Source organism: Taudactylus pleione, unplaced genomic scaffold (assembly GCF_031769625.1).
Source record: "Taudactylus pleione unplaced genomic scaffold, aTauple2 ptg000755l, whole genome shotgun sequence".
NCBI lineage: Eukaryota > Metazoa > Chordata > Amphibia > Anura > Myobatrachidae > Taudactylus > Taudactylus pleione.
In genome coordinates, this window is record NW_028285157.1 from 2,073,622 (window position 1) to 2,090,778 (window position 17,157).

General features: G+C 42.6%; 1 long non-coding RNA gene across 1 annotated transcript in view; it reads right to left on the bottom strand.

The window, feature by feature from the left end:
* Positions 1-874: 874 nt before the first annotated feature.
* The window catches only part of LOC148477056 (uncharacterized), a 44,222-nt gene continuing 27,939 nt past the window's right edge, over positions 875-17,157 (bottom strand). The window contains exons 3-4 of the long non-coding RNA XR_015872568.1: positions 1,859-1,981; positions 875-1,015 (exon numbers count right to left, since the gene is read on the bottom strand). This is a non-coding gene — a long non-coding RNA (uncharacterized LOC148477056). The remainder of the gene's footprint in view (positions 1,016-1,858; positions 1,982-17,157) is intronic.

Genomic DNA, 17,157 nt, shown 5'->3' on the forward strand with positions numbered 1-17,157 from the left:
GCAGGGTGCCACGGGAATGACCCATGGCCAACCTTGCAAAGTCCCAAGTTGGATCCCCGTATCCCTGGACCGGGGTCGATCCATTTACACTGACAAAAAACCCCGGTTTATGCGCATCAACCCAGGATTTTAAGGTCGGTGTAAAAGTGGTACAAGTGCAGGGTGCAATAGGGACAATTGAATAGCTCTGGGAACTCCTTCCCATCGCTATTCAAATCAGTGAATCGCCCCCAATGTAGTAGTTGCATTCATTATTTCTATTAATCAAGCAATCCAGTGCAGGAGATCATCTCTTATCTGTATATCATGATGAAACGTTTGTCTTTGCATATGAATAATTGGCTGATTAAAGTGTTATCATTGAGAAATATGCCAAATGATTGACACCGTGCACTCTGTATTCAACTCTGCATCAGATCCAAAGTGTACACAAAACATATGGTGTATGAATTAATTATGGTTACTGTATAAATTATGGTTAATGACTCAAGACAGGAATCCAGTGGTGTGTAGAAACAGTGTCATAAAAAGTAAAGTAAATTAAAAACAAAAAAACAAATCACAGAATTAATACAATTAAAAATTAATAATACAAGAGTGATATCAGAGAAAATTTAAAATATTAAGGCTAAATAAAAAATAAATATAAAATAATGATAAAGTGATAGGGGCATGTATCACATGAAAGTAACGGGAGACAGAAAAAAAAAAGCATACATGTGTATAGACCCTATCTATCACAATCCGCATCTCAGACACAGGTAGGATGTGATAAATTTGCCCAGAGCTGAGAACTTGCGAGAATAGAATCCACAAGAATACCATTTCCTACAGCTCTTAGTGAAAGGACAGCTCCAACCCCAAACGTAGAGGAATCAACTTCCAGGAAGAAAGTCTGGTTGTCTGAGTATGGGTGCTGAGGTGAAACACTGCTTTAACCGGCAGAACACTTCTTTAGTTTCAGTAAGACAAACTCTGGTATCTTGCAGTTTTTTGTTGAGCGCCGTGATGGGGGCTGCAATAGATGAGTAAGTTTTAATGAACTTTCTGTAGAAATGACAGAACCCCAGATAACACTGTATGGCTAGCAATGAATGATGACAAACTTCTCAAGATACATCATGAGGGCATGATTTAGTACGGATCGCAACTGCGATTGTGGCTGCAACTACACACGCAGTCTCACTGCGATTATATGCTAATTCATTGCAATCGTTATGCCATCGTAGCACAACATGAGGATGCCCACCTTACCTTAAACACATCCATAATATTTAGCAAGATTGCGAAACCATCGGTAACATCGGGTACAATCTCAGCCTCATGCACACTTACACAAGGTTTGACCTTACTCAGGAATTGCTAACCCCATTGCATGTAGTGAGAGCCCAATCTGCGTTTGACATTGCAGTGGCTAATTTATGCACACACCTGTAACAGCATTCAAATGCACTGGCATGCCTGCATTTTTTGCCAAGCACACCCCTGTCGCTTCCTGTCAATCATTCTGCGATGGGTCTGCATAGTGTCTGCGATCGTAATCCCCGGTCATAGTGGCTAGTTCGCACATGCACACTGCGATGCATCGCATGCACAAAACGCAACAATCAGCCAATAGCGTGCATAATCGCAGTTGCGATCCTTGCTAAATAAGGCCTTGAGTCCCTTGTTTCAGACGCAGAATAGCTGATGCAGCCATCCAGTATCATTGAACACTTTTTGAATGCCTCCAGGCAGTGGCGTAACTAGGGTTTTTGGAGCCCAGGGCAAGTTGAAGAATGGTGACCCCCACCCACACACATATAAAAACCTGTTTGTGTATGAATACTTACAAGGTTAATAAATTTGACAAAAGTACCTCTAGTGGAGGATCCGTATGTCCTGATAGATTGTAATTAATCTTCTGTGGGTAATCACCAGCCCAAGCTCATTATTGTGTGTCAGACCTCCTGATCGAGATATCTCTTTCAAGATTTACCAGCTGATAGACAGAGAAATAACACTAAGACCAAACCCTGTCAGTGTTCAAGTATCTCTGTTGTATTATTCAAAAGGTACACAAATTTTGTAGCGTTTCTTACAAGAAGGTTGTTCTCAAAAATGTAACATGCATAGTATCAGTAAGTACAAACATCTATTGTTCTCCAAGGTTAGGGGAGTCTTAGGATGGGAGTTATAGGAGACAGGCATAACAGTTGAGAATACATATTCTATTCATAAGCTTATTTTAGTTAGAAGTAGAACACATCTGCTGAAGCCAAGGTCTTCTGAAACTCAATGACTAGCAAAGATCACTTTCTATAATCTTCCATTCAAAGCTTATGAATAACTTTACAGGCACAGATCATCCATCTTGTTACAAAATGGAGTCTTATGTGGATAGCTTAATAAAAGATTTATCATTTTCCCATCTTTTGAAACCTGCAAAAGCAGGATTCAACCATTATTATAAGGGTTAAGAAGTATCCTAACACTACATCAGCACTTTACAGGGACTAGGTGACAAGAGTTTCCATGTGTTTGTTCAAGGACCCCTTGAGCAAGTGAGTTAGACTCATGACAAAACAGTATAACAGCTTACTATAATTAGGTAAAACCAATTCTGATGCATTAATAATATCTTGTTTTACAACATGATAAACTTCAATTTATTCATATGTTAATGCAAGGGGATCCTGTTGTATCAATCCCTTGTTTGCATTATACAAAAGTTATAATTTATTTGTATGGAATGCAATTTATCTTTAAATACTTTATAATTTTGCTTTACTTGTGCAGAATATTCAATAACACTACTGTTTCATACTACTAATCTTGTTATAAGTTATATATAACTGTAGATAGTCTACATATCGTATAACGATCTGATTGCACTGGCAAAAAGCCAATCCTTTTAATATTAGGACTTATAGTACCACCCCCTTTTGGCAGTTTAGTCTAAACATACTGCTTCTTTTGTTAGGGACTAAAGGGCAGTAAAATATATGAGGTGGGTTGTATGCCATTCAACAAGGTGTGCAGATTAGGTACAATCGATGTATTAAACTTGTATCCTTTTTATAATCTCTATTAAATCATGAATCATCTTAAAGTAGGGTGATCCATCTGTAATTGGGGTTTTCTGTTTAATAAGGAATAAAGGCAAGTTTCAACTGGAACAGTGTTCCCTAGATACCCCTGCTTTCATGTAACCTTCTACCTATTTGGTTACTTGATCTGATCTTAAAGGGTATTGTTTAAATGGCTGCAAATTTTAGTTTTAAGTTTATTTTAAATGGGCAGTAGCCTTCTATCTAATTTACTCTGTGCCCATAACATATCAGGAACTTTAGCAAACATCTCATTTCAGTACAGACTTTCAGTGTTAACAACATTAATGAGATCTATTGATGCATGTTACTTATATCAAAGGCTATATTTCTACAATGTCCTGGCCGGCAGTGCCCTCCTCTGCTGGGCTTGACATGGCGCCCAGAGTATATGCCCCGTTCGCCCTGCCCTAGTTATGCCACTGCCTCCAGGAAGTGTGTACAGTTATCTACTAATGGGTCACTATTTCCCGCAAGGGGGAGGCCCCATGCTAAAGCCAGTTCAGACAATAAAGAGATCAAACAACCACTTTGGTTCTTTTGGAGGAAAAACTATCCACCTGTACCTTAAACTGAATTGAGCACTGCTTTAGGAACCCCCGACAACTTTTGGGGACCCCATAAAATTTTTAGGGTTGGGGCTTTCTAGTGGAGAAAATACCCATGCAGCTTGATTAGGCTCTGCAGCAAGCAGTGTATGTTGTACTTGAGGAGGCTGTAATGCATCAACCCATTGCATAAGTGCCTGCAGGCACTGCATTGTCTGGGACTGGGACTGTTCCTGTTTCTCCACTCTGGTGAAGAGATAGTCCAGAAGCTCCTTTGATCAAGGTTTACCAGCGGAATTCATAGGCCAGAGTATACTGTCACATCTCGAGGATAGATAATGGATGCTGACCTGTACTAGTGGATTGATTAATACACAGAATAGTGGGGAAGAGTATTAAGTGCAGGGTTTTTAACCAAGGATCCCCCACAAGGCCCTCTGCCTAGGTTCCCTGTATGTAGCAGGTAGGCCAGGACTAAGAGGCTGAATGGAACTGGAAAGGTGCAGTAGTCATGGTGATAGCACATTACAAAAACTAATGCAGAATGCTAAGGTCAGGACCAGGTCAAATAGAATCAGCAAAATAGCTGAGAGGCAGGAACGCTGTACCTAATGCTCTGGCATTTGTTTGTGCTCAGTCTCCCATTTATAGGTTGATTGAATTTGGTGCCGAACATGACGTCATGTCCAGAACATGCTTTCACTTTAAATTCCAAGCAGGTTGACGTGTGTGCTCTTAGGGATCTGCAGCTGCCTGCTTGTCACAGGGGGAGCCCAGGGCTGCTGGACTCGGTAAGTGAGCTCTGGGCTTTGACGCACTGCTACAATTATGGTGTCAACATTTTTAATGTAGACACTGTCCCTATTGACATTTTGTACAAGACCCAGCCTATCTTAGTCCTGTCAGATACTAACAGCTTTTGCCACAATGTATGTAGTCATACAGCAGTCATGAAAGGTTAAGAGAGAAGGCAATAGCATAGAATTATTCTCCTCAAACTAGACCTCTATTGTCCTACACTTCTTTCAACTATGTTTAATCCTCACAAGACTTTTCAGTACACTGCCTACATTTGGGTGGGTTGAGTACATGAAGTTTAAGTTGTACAAGAAAAGAGTTTAATAGGGCTGAATAAACTGAACAGCAGCACACCTCTGGGATACACATCTGCAAATGAATTTGAATTTCATAATAAAGCCATTTAAGTTTGAATTATTATTAATTTCTCTTCTGTAATGGCTGGCTACGAAGTGCAAATGACAGCTCAACAGTGAAAAAGTAGTTTTGCATCCAAAGTGCACCCAAATATGCTCAAGGATGCTTAGATTTGTACCAGGGAGTATAGATTTTTGGAGCAACATGGTGACTTTTGCAGATGAGGATAGGTTAGCATATTCAGTGGGGATTAGTGCTGAGTGATGGTGTCTCCTGCAAAGATGGAGTAAGTGTATCCAATTTTGCGAAGCGGAACATAAATAAAATTATTGAAATACGATAAAGTAGAGTTGGCACATTTTTCATTGTAAGTATAAATACAAAAATTATTCAGGCGCTGTTTTTACCTTTTTAGTAGAAAGAGGTCAGAGGCAACATTAATTAATACAGCTGCAGATGCACTTGTGTGCTTACGGATTCACACTAAACTAAAAATGCCTTTACACAGGCACCTACACACAGATTATATTGGTGTGAGTTTTCACTCATAAACCAAAGGTCTGATATGAATGAAAACACCACACATCAATTAACCTTTAGTAACCCTGCGGCTCTCACTATTGACTTAAATGGTGGGAGCCGTTCATTGGCTGAGAGAGCCAATGAACACTCAGCCACGGCACTTCAAAGGGAAATGCCACGTCTGAGCCCATCAGTCGGGAGGTACCATCCTTTGAGGATGGTACTGAGTACGTAGGTCTGTATTTTAATTTTTTTTATTTTTAAGAAGGATGCCTACATGGAGAAGTGGACCTGTCCAGGTATTGTAGGTGAGTATGTGTGAGTGTATGTATATATTAAACGTATACTGTCACGGTGTGTGTATCTTGTCTTTCTTTTAACATTTCTTTACAGGTGAACTACAGGTACCAGCGGGCCCTTAAAGCCCTGCATGGTGGTACTTGTGGTTCTCTAAGTACCAGCATGTGGGGGAGGCTTGCTGGGACCTGCAGTTCTACTGGTAAAGACAATGTTGACACTTGTAATTTTACACTATGCTATTACACTATCAACCCAGCACACACCACCCACGGGTACCGGGCATAGCCCCGGGCTACCAGCCTAGTCCTGGGGTGACCTGAAGAGTCGTACCCCTTTATGGGGGATCCCCAACTCCCCAGGGATCCCCGGCCTGGGCTGACTAGTGGTCAGGGGTAATTGTCAGGGTCGTGGGATTCTGCGACTGTGTTCCCGGGCTGGGCCTTGGACCTGTATTACTCAGCTCGGATGCTCGCTGGAGGAGACTAGGTTTGATGAAGTTCCTCCGCATGAGAGGATGCAGAAGACTGGTAGAGGATTGATATAGCACAGGAGTTGCTTGATGCGGTTGGAAAGCTGTGTAGTGGATGGTGGAAGCACGGACTGCTAGGTGCGGCTAAGGAGCCGTATGGTAAAGATGGCAGGACGGGCTGCTGGATGCGGCTAAGGAGCTGTAGAGTGACGGTGGTAGGTCGGGCACTACTTGGAGCGGCTGAGTAGCCGAATAGAGATGGTGGTAGTGTGGAAGCTACTTGGAGTGGCTGGGTAGCCGTATGGAGATGGTGGTAGTGTGGAAGCTACTTGGAGTGGCTGGGTAGCCGTATGGAGACAGTGGTAGCTCGGACGCTACTTGGAGCGGCTGGGTAGACACCATATGGAGATGGTGGTAGTGTGGAAGCTACTTGGAGCGGATGGGTAGCCGTATGGAGATGGTGGCAGTGTGGAAGCTACTTGGAGTGGCTGGGTAGCCGTGTGGAGATTGTGGTAGTGTGGAAGCTACTTGGAGTGGCTGGGTAGCCGTGTGGAGATGGTGGTAGCGTGGAAGCTACTTGGAGTGGCTTGGTAGCCATATGGAGACGGTGGTAGCTCGGACACTACTTGGAGTGGCTGGGTAGCCATATGCAGATGGTGGTAGCATGGAAGCTACTTGGAGCAGCAACAACACCTATGGAGCACAGTGGTGAGGCTCATTAGTTAACCTAGGGCACTTGTTGCACTGGCAACTTACTGGGAGAAGTGAAGATCCTTTTATAGGGAGCGCTGGATGTTCATTGGAGGAGATCGCGTCACATGGGCACTCGGTACTCGGAGTCTGAGGTTTCGAGTGGAAAGCCAGACCATATCTCCAGTTTCAAGACTTGGAATGGCTCATCTTCTGTGGTCAGCAAATTTCTTATACCGGGCTGATGCTTTAGTGAGAGCGGAGTGAATCCTTCTCCAAATGTTAGAGAATTGTTGAAGGGATGCTTTGGCAGCAGGCACATCCAGAGCCAGGAGTAAAGGGAAGTCGGGAATCCGAGGATGAAGGCCAAAGACTGTAAGAAACAGAGTTGAATCTGTGGATGTATGATACTGATTGTTGTGAGCGAATTCAGCCCAAGGGAGAAGCTCAATCCAATCATCTTGGGAGGAGGAGATGAAGGTGCGAAGGAACTGTTCCAAATACTGATTGACCCTTTCGGTCTGTCCATTAGTCTGAGGATAATAAGCGGTGGAGAACTCGAGTTTCACCCAAAGGGCTGAACAGAGTGACCTCCAAAATTTTGCCACGAACTGTACACCTCTGTCAGAGATGATTTCTTGTGGTAGACCATGAAGTTGAAAGATCTCCTTTATGATGCAGACAGAAGCCCAGTAAGGGGTACAAAGTGGGCCATTTTAGAAAACCTGTCCACAATAACCCAGATTGTGATGTGACCCCGAGATGGAGCAAGGTCAGTGATGAAATCCATCGACAAGTGTGTCCATGGCTGGAAAGGGACGGCCAATGGTTGGAGTTGTCCGGAAGGAGCCTGCCGAGGTACTTTGTGCTGGGCACACTTCACACATGAAGAAATATAGGAGACAATGTCCGCTTTCATTGAAGGCCACCAATAAGATCGCTGAACGAATTCAAGAGTTTTCTCAATACCATAGTGTCCAGAGAAATGAGACACATGTGCCCACTGTAACAACTTTTTGCGGAGATGAGATGCAATGAACGTTTTTCCGACAGTAGCAAAGGACGTTGGGTCCAGGATGGGATGACACTGCTCAGGAAGCTGCTTGGAATCACTTTCCATGGAACGAGAAAGAGCGTCAGCTTTACAATTTTGTGATCCGGGATGATAGGAGAGGTTGTAGTTGAACCTAGAGAAGAACATCGCCCATCTGGCCTGCCGAGGATTCAAACAGTTAGCAGATTTTAAATAAAGTAAATTCTTGTGGTCTGTGTATAGAGCCCCTTCCAGAAGATATCGCCATTCCTCGAGAGCCAATTTCAAGGTGAGTAACTCTTGGTCACCGATGGAATAATTCCTCTCCGCTGGTAGAAATTTCCGGGAATAAAATCCACAAGGATGGAGTTTTCCATCTTCAAAACGTTGAGAGATGACAGCTCCAACTCCCTCAGAAGAGGCATCGACCTCCAGAATGAAGGGTCATGTTAAATCCGGCTGTTTCAATACAGGGGCAGAGATGAACGCCTGTTTCAGAAGTTGAAAGGCCGAGGCAGCTTCCACAGACCAAATGGTTGGAAAGTGATAAGTTTGTGATAAGTTGCCAGCCAATCCGCTCCCAACTGCCATCTCACAGGCTGTGTTTGAAAAATGACAGTTGGGAGCTGATTTGCTGGCACCTTATAACAGACGTATCACTTTTCACTCTGTCTCCTAACACTGCTTAGTAAATAGACGTCTTAAGCTTTTTACACTAAGATACATGCATGCATCTCACTGATGTATGCATGTATCGGTGTCATATAGAACTGCTCATGCTGAAAATGAAACCATGAAGCTCTTCTATTCATTTGGGGATTTGAAGTTCATTTTGGAGTTGAATTTGGTGTTCAATTTGCACATGAACATGCAAAATCGAACATCAAATCCCTTCTTAAACTGAAACAAGATCGAATTCAATTTGAAAATCGAATGCAAAATAGAATCTTAGTAAATTTGAGATTTACTAAGGAATTTTGCTGTTCGATTTCAAGGCCTAATTCAGACTCATTCCCTAGGCTGTGTTCGCACGTAGCCTGCCGATGTTTGCAATCTGCGCATGCGTATAAGCAATCGCCCCTTGTACACAGACACCTCGCTAGATTGAGTGACAGGACGAGCCATTTGTGGGTGGTAACAGGGGTTGGTCAAAAGAAACGGGGGAGTGGTGGTACGAACGCAGGTGTGTCTGATCATCTTAACGCTGTTTCAGAGGCGTGCATAATTAAGATGCAGCGTCATAATACTTGCGGTAGGGTATGGTCAGCCACAAGTGCTGCATATGGTTCCAATGGTACTCGATGTTACAGATTGCATACACTTCCTGGAGATGACATGTTTAACTAAGGGATAGCGGGCGTCTTAAGACAGGTTGGTGGACGTCTAAATACACACCGTGATCGCACGCCAAGACATAGCGGGCGTGCTAATGCCTTTCCTTGTGATCGTGGGATTTGCATACTTTGGCAGCTAATGGCTGTGTGCGAACATATCCAGCGAGCAAGTCTGAATCAGGCCCTCAGGAGATTAAAGAGATTCATAAAAATGTATCTCAAATTGAACTTTAGAAAATTTTCCCCCAGATGTTGCTTTTCCTAAACTGCACTGCGCATGCGACACAGTCAGTCAGTCAGTTTATACAGTATTACTGAACTGTGTTTTGTCATGAATCCAGAGCTGCAGTTGACTGTTATAAAGGATAAATTTTTTTTGTGTGAGTCCTGTGATTTATAAGAATATATATCTGCATTGGTGTGAAGATGCACGCTCATCATTTCATAAAGACGGATCAATTCAAGTGCAACATTTTTAAGGTACTTTGCAGTACTTAACACATTGTACTCATTACGGGCCATCTGTACTGTATACTGTTGGTACAGTATTTCATAAAGAGAAACCATTTCAGGTTCAATACTCTTAAAGTACTCTGCTCAACTTTATGTATTGCTCCACACTTTCCTCATACCTTCATTTCTATTTTGTGCCACGCAGCTGCAATAGACTCTAAACCGCTATTGTCTTTGTATTGTTCACGTTACTTGGTGTAAAGACGCACGCTTAACGTGACATACACAATAGGTGTAACAGTTGCTATGGCTGGGTTGCATGGTGGAGTGGGTAAGGTGAGTGCTTTCTATAGCTGGTGCTGTGGGTTTGAAGCCCGGAAAGGGACAATGGTATTTTGTAAATCAGTATTTAATTTTTTTTAATCTATAATACAGGATTAAATAAATGATTAAAACATTTGCTGTGTGAGGCTCGTGTTTTATAAGAATACACATCTGCAGGGCCGGATTAAGGACTATGGGGGCCCCTGGGCAACAAACGTGTGGGGGTCCCCTTCGATAAAAGTTGTGTATGTATATATAAATAAATATATATACATATATACACAACTTTTATCATACATACACACATGCATATATATACACATCTATGTACGTATATATTTTAACACATATATATATATATATATATATTATATATATATATTATATATATACACATGCAAACATACATCAGGCAGCCTGCCTGATGTGTGTGTGTCTATATACATATATACATACATACATTATATATATTGTGATAGGAACACTGGTAAAGTGGTCAGTGGTAGATAAATTTCTCCTAGGTTTCTGACCTGTGTGTTCTAAAAAACCCCAAGAGAAAAGTCTGCAGATTCGAGTGTCGACTTTTTGAAAACCGGTTTGGGTCTTGGGGGTGTGGATGTGAGGAGGAGAGGGAGGGCTCCATCCACAGGCCACTCCAGGTTTTGGCCTTTTTGGCCTGTTAGCAGGCTCATTAGGGTCAGGAGCTGGAACTGATTGATATAGGCTGTGTGTAATTGTAAGCTAGTGTCTCATACCTGGGAGAGCAAGCAGACTGGCTGGTTCAGAGACACTTGGTGAAAACTACCTGTAAGTGTTGTGCATACGCTTATGTTGATGGTGGAGGCAGTAGGCCCCACATTTCTTTAGAGAGGGAACCTCTTGTCTAGTTAGCGCCCAGACGGGCTGGCGTTTATTTTTATGTTTTGTTTTCCTTTTACGTTGCACAATAAAGACTGTTACCGACCAGCTAGTACAAGACCCCAGACTGGTGTACTAATCATTCTGGCTGCTGTGTGTGTGAAGAGGGAGTCCATCTACCCCAGGAGAAGGACCCCTAATCCGGTTGTGTTACAATTGGTGGAGAATGCAGGCACACACTGAAAAGTGCAGCAAGGAAAATTTGTCCTTTAAAATTTAAAGGGGCAGACACGTGATTATTGAATCCCTGTAGGTGCAGCCAATGCTCAGAGAGGGAAGGTTCAGCTTCCAAACAGCACCTGGAGATAAAATGGAGGACGTTGTAAAAGCCTTGCTTCAAGCTACGGCCGATCAGCAGGAAGCTACCAGAGCTCAGCAAGAGTCCACCCGGGTGCAACTGTTGGCCTTGGAGACAGCCCAGAGGCAGCAACAAGTTACCCTCGAGGAAACCCGCCAGGCTTTTAAGGAGGTGGTACAGCACCTGGCCTCCCGGTCTGGAGATGCCCCACACTGGTCCTCCCACCACCACTCACTCCATACGAGCCAGTCACTTCCTACAAAAGATGACTTTGGGCGATGATGTGGAGGCATATCTCACCGCATTTGAGAGAACAGCCAAAAGGGAGAGTTGGCCCAAGGAGCAATGGGCAAGTCTGGTGGCACCTTTCCTGTCTGGGGAGCCACAAAAGGCCTATTACAATGTATGCCTGGCTGATGCTAAGGACTATGTGAAATAAAAACAGGAGATCCGAACTCGCTTGGGAGTGACCACCTTTTGTTCGTGCCCAACAAGTCCACCACTGGGAGTTCCAAATGGACAGACCTCTGCGCTCACAGATGCACGACCTCATCAATCTATCCACCAAGTGGCTACAGCCCGAGATGCTGACAGGACCACAAATCGTCGGACAAGTCGTGATGGATCGGTATCTGCGATCCCTACCTGCATCCTTGCGCAAGTGGGTGAGCCATGCCGACCCTAAGTCCGCAGACCAGTTAGTTGAACTGGTGGAGAGGTACGTGAGGGCTGAGGAGCTGATGAGTCTGCCCCACCAAGCCCCAATGGTGCATCAGCAAACTCCCATCAACAATGGTAAGACTGTTCCTGGGGAGAAGGGTGCTGGGCGGTGGAATGTGCCTAAGACTGAGGGTGTGGAACTTTAAGACAGGCCTGCCAGTCCAGGAAGGTTTCTACCCCACAACAGACTAGACATTAATATGACTCAATGTTTCCGATGTGGTGGCTTTGGCCATATTGCAGCTAATTGTTCACTTACCTCTGAGCCCATGCAATGTGATACTGCTTCTGTCAACCGCAGGGTGTCTTTCTTTGCACAGCCAGCCTGTACTGCTGACCGGCAGACTGAGACAGATAAACACCTGTGTGTACTCACTGTGGAAGGCAACCGAGTAGAGGCTCTGTTAGACTCTGGTAGCCTGGTTACACTTTTGAGAACTGAGCTGGTGAACCCTTTGAAGCAAAAAAATATGGTAGTTGCTCAAATCAGCTTAATTGCATAACACAGGTATACAAATAGATTTGCCCCCCAGCACACTGCAGCAAAAACAATACTTAAATCCTACATGATAATAGCAATTCAGAGGTATTAGTTAAATACATTTTCAAATATATGAATAAGTGCCAGGCCAATCGTCAAGGCTCCTCTATACTGGTGTCCCTAACATTAAGGGGTTCACGTCTGAGAAGCAAGGCACCCCAAAAAAATTCCAGCCAAGGGTCATCCTCAGGGCATCACATGAAAAAGGGAAAAAGGTGATAGTGAAGTGTAAAGAAAAGATGTGTAAGGATAAATCAATAAGTGTTAATGAAATGAGAAAGAATTAAAATTACATTAATAATATACAAACAAATAGAGAAGTGATAAAAGTAATCTATGTGAATTAAGTGGTGATGCCATGTGAAAGGCCCAGTCAGAACCCCCCCGGGGGCCCCACTCCCAAACGCTCACCCCAAAATAATTATTGCTACATAATGGTAGCACCCACTCTGGGTTATATAATTACAATTGGTGTACTGCATGATAACAGTACATATATAAGCTGAGAGCTAACTTACCTTGGAGGTACCCCAAAAAACCTCCACATGGCACTATAAGGATCAGAACATCCTACTAATGCTGACTCCCTTCATGCCTCTCCAAACTGCAAAAAAATATGGTAGTTGCTCAAATCAGCTTAATTGCATAACACAGGTGCTTGTAAAGGGCAGGGTTTACACTGAACACAGAAAAAAAGAGATTTGCCCCCCAGCACACTGCAGCAAAAACAATACTTAAATCCAACATGATAATAGAGATTTAGAGGTATTAGTTACATACATTTGCAAATATATGAATAAGCGCCAGGCCAATTGTCAAGGCTCCTCTATACTGGCATCCCTAACATTAAGGGGTTCACGTCCGAGAAGCAAGGCACCCCAAAAAAATTCCAGCCAGGGGCCATCCCCAGGGGTTCACACGAAAAAGGGAAAAAGGGGATAGTGAAGTGTAAAGAAAAGATGTGTAAGGATAAATCAATAAGTGTTAATGAAATGACGATTGGCCTGGTGCTTATTCATATATTTGCAAATGTATGTAACTAATACCTCTAAATCTCTATTATCATGTAGGATTTAAGTATTGTTTTTGCTGCAGTGTGCTGGGGGGCAAATCTCTTTTTTTCTGTGAACCCTTCGAAGCATAAGGGAAAAACTGTTGGTTTTACATGCATACATGGGGATACTCGGTATTATATTACTGCTGAAGTGAACATCGAGACGCCATGTGGTTCTGCAGTAGTCTCTGTGGGTTTGGTACCGGGCTTAATGTATGATGTGATATTGGGAAGACACATTGCTCACTTCTGGAAGTTGTGGGAAAGCCAGTTTTGCACAGTGGTAAATCACAATGCCTCATCTGAAAGGGTGACTGATGTAGTGGCAGAGTCAGAGATGTTCCCATTTTCTAGCATGATTGGCGAACTAGAGAATACGGAGCGTGATAGTGGCTCGCCAAGTGATTGTCTACCGGATTTAGAGGCCAGAAGAGAGCAGTAGAGCAGTTAAATGACCCTACTCTGGTGAAAGCCAGGGAGAATGTCAAGGTGGTCAATGGTAAACCCATAGCTCCCGATAGTCCCTTGACGTATCCTCACATGGTAATATGTCAGGATCTGTTGTATCAGATGACTAAGAAAGGGGAGGAGATTGTGGAACAATTAATAGTCCCCAAAGCTTACAGGAGAACGGTGTTAGATCTGGCCCATGGTCATATAACGACAGGCCACCTAGGGGTAGAGAAAACCACTGAGCGAATCGTGCAGAGGTTTTTTTGGCCCGGTGCCCATAAAGACGTATCTGACTTTTGCGCCTCCTGCCCTGAATGCCAATATCATGCTCCCAGACCACATTTCAAAAGTCCTCTAGTCCCACTACCAATTATAGAGGTGCCATTTGAAAGAATAGCTATGGACTTGGTGGGACCCTTGTTGAAGTCTGCTTGGGGACATCAATATATTCTGGTAATTCTGGATTATGCTACCAGATACCCGGAAGCGATACCACTATGCAATATGTCAACCAAGTCCATTGCTAGAGAGCTGGTCCATGTTTTTAGCAGGTTGGGAATACCTAAAAAGATACTAACTGACCAGGGTACCCCGTTCATGTCAAAAGTTATGAAGGAGTTGTGCCTCTTTTTTAAGGTTAACCAGTTAAGGACCTCGGTTTATCACCCCCAAACCGATGGTTTAGTCGAGAGGTTTAACAAGACCTTAAAGCATATGTTAAGGAAAGTAGTCGACAAAGATGGTAAAGGTTGGGTTTATTTGTTGCCTTATCGGCTGTTGGCCATAAGAGAGGTTCCCCAATCCTTCACCAGGTTTTCACCTTTCGACTTGTTATATGGGAGACATCCAAGAGGGTTACTAGACATTGCCAAGGAGACGTGGGAAGGGCAGTCCAGTCCTTATAAAACAGTGATTGAACATGTTTCCCAGATGCAAGAGAGAATTGTGGCTGTAGTGCCGATAGTTAAGGAGCACTTGGAACAGGCCCAACTAGCACAGCAGAGGGTATATAACCGCAATGCATGGTTAAGAAACTTTGCTCCTGGGGACAGAGTGTTGGTGTTCGTTCCCATGGTAGAAAGTAAACTGTTGGCTACTGTAAGTGGCAAGGGCCCTTTGAGATCTTAGAAAAAGTGGGACAGGTCAACTATAAAGTTTACCAGCCAGGGAAAAGAAAACCAGAATAGATATATCATGTGAACCTGATAAAACCCTGGAAGGATAGAGCAGCACTGTCAGCCATCCAAGCCCCTCCTGTAAACCCAGGTCCCGTGGTACCCGAAGTGACAGTGACAAAAATCCTGTCAGCCAGTCAACAGCAGGAGGTCAAGGAAGTTTTGATCAGAAATAGGGTACTGTTTTCTGACCTGCCAGGAAAAACCACGGACATCAAACATGACATAGTCACTGACCCAGGGGGTTAAAGTTAATCTAAAGCCCTAAAGGTTGCCTGAAGCGTATACTGTCGGTACATGAAGACGCACTGGCAGTTTTTCATAAAGAGAGATAATTTCAGGCTAAATACTCTTAAAGTACTCTGCTCAACTTTTTGTATTACCAGTTAATTTATATAGCACACACATATTCCACAGCAGTTTACAAAGAAATCTGGACATTGACATCAGTCTCTGCCCAGTGGTGCTTACAATCTACAGTATATATTAAAGAAAACAAAAGAAAGATAGGATTTACATTGTGCACTGATGGGGTCTAAGTATTTTCAGTTGCAAATGTTTCTCTGAAATCTATTAAAACATCACTTTTATTGAGTATGATTAAAATAGTAATCGTTAGGTCCGAAAAGTTGGCGAAATATTATTAAAACAAATAGATACAGTAAGAATGTGTATACATATGTAGAAAATTGAAAGAAGGTGATTAAAATTCCACCTGACGCCGGACTGCTACACGTTGTTAAGTCTAATGTTTATCCGGTACTAGGATAGGATGACTTATAATGTATTAATAAAATTAAATTGTATCAATGTTAAATTGTAAAGTTGGTCACAAGTGGGGGATGTATTCTTTTTTGTCAGTGTTCTTAAGTTGTTCGCATCCAGAGCTTGTCAGTACCTGGATTACATATATATTATGCTTTAAGTATGTGGCATTCATAGATCGCTTAATACATACTGTGAGATTAATCACAAGTGGGAGATGTATTCTTTTTGTCAGTGTTTATAAGCTGTTCACATCCAGAGCTCGTCAGCATCTGGATTACATATATATTACACTTTGAGTATATGGCATTCATAGATCGCTTAATACATACTGTGAGGTGTGACCGACTACTAATTTTATAATTATACAATAATGGTTCTCATTGGATTTTAAATGGTTAATCCTATAATATAATAGCCTTATGTTGGCAAATAAATCTGCTTTCATATATTTGTCTCTCACAATCACAAATCTTCAAGTCAGTGATAGTATAATGATAGTATCACTATTATGTTGCCAGTGACTTAATACTTATTAACACTTATTAACACTGTACATCCTCTTGCAGTTCAATATTATGTGCACTTGAATGTAGCAATGTTGTAGCAAACACTCTAGGTTGACAAAGCAATGTGCACCAGAGTATTTAAACGGAACAGTCTGGGTAGACTTTAATCACAATGTCCACTCTCCCCACATTAGCGGTACTATAAAACAGTATGACCGCTTTCAGCATCACTCCTTGTTTAGCATACAAGTCCCCTAGTACTCGGTATGAATATGTATAATATTTGGATCAATAACGTGTCTAGCATATGATAGTACTACAGTCCGGCGGCAGCGTGCTTGCCGACGCGCATTTCGCTGATAGCTGCTTTATCGAGGCAGTGCAACCAGAGTATCTGCCGTGTTCTGCTTATATCCCCCCTAACTGAATCTTATAGGTCAGTTTGAATCTGCCTCTCTCTGGTGCCATTCTGATTGGTTCTCCTGCGGGCTCTATGATGTAATGCTCCGTCCAGTTAATTAATTAAAAACGAAGGTGTTTCACAATAGCGTATGATGTTATCAATATTTACAAAGTTTAAATATGATCTCAACATAATAGTTATTATCTTAAGATAATATCGCTATATACAAGCATTAACCATAAGAACGGTTTAAAGGCTGTTAAATACTTCCTGAATATGAGAGAAGATAGAGAATTGGATGGTTTCATTTTACAACTTTTGGAATTTATTCTAACGAAAAAAAATTTCACTTTTAACGAGAGATACTATCTACAAACCCGAGGTACAGCGATGGGCACAACTTG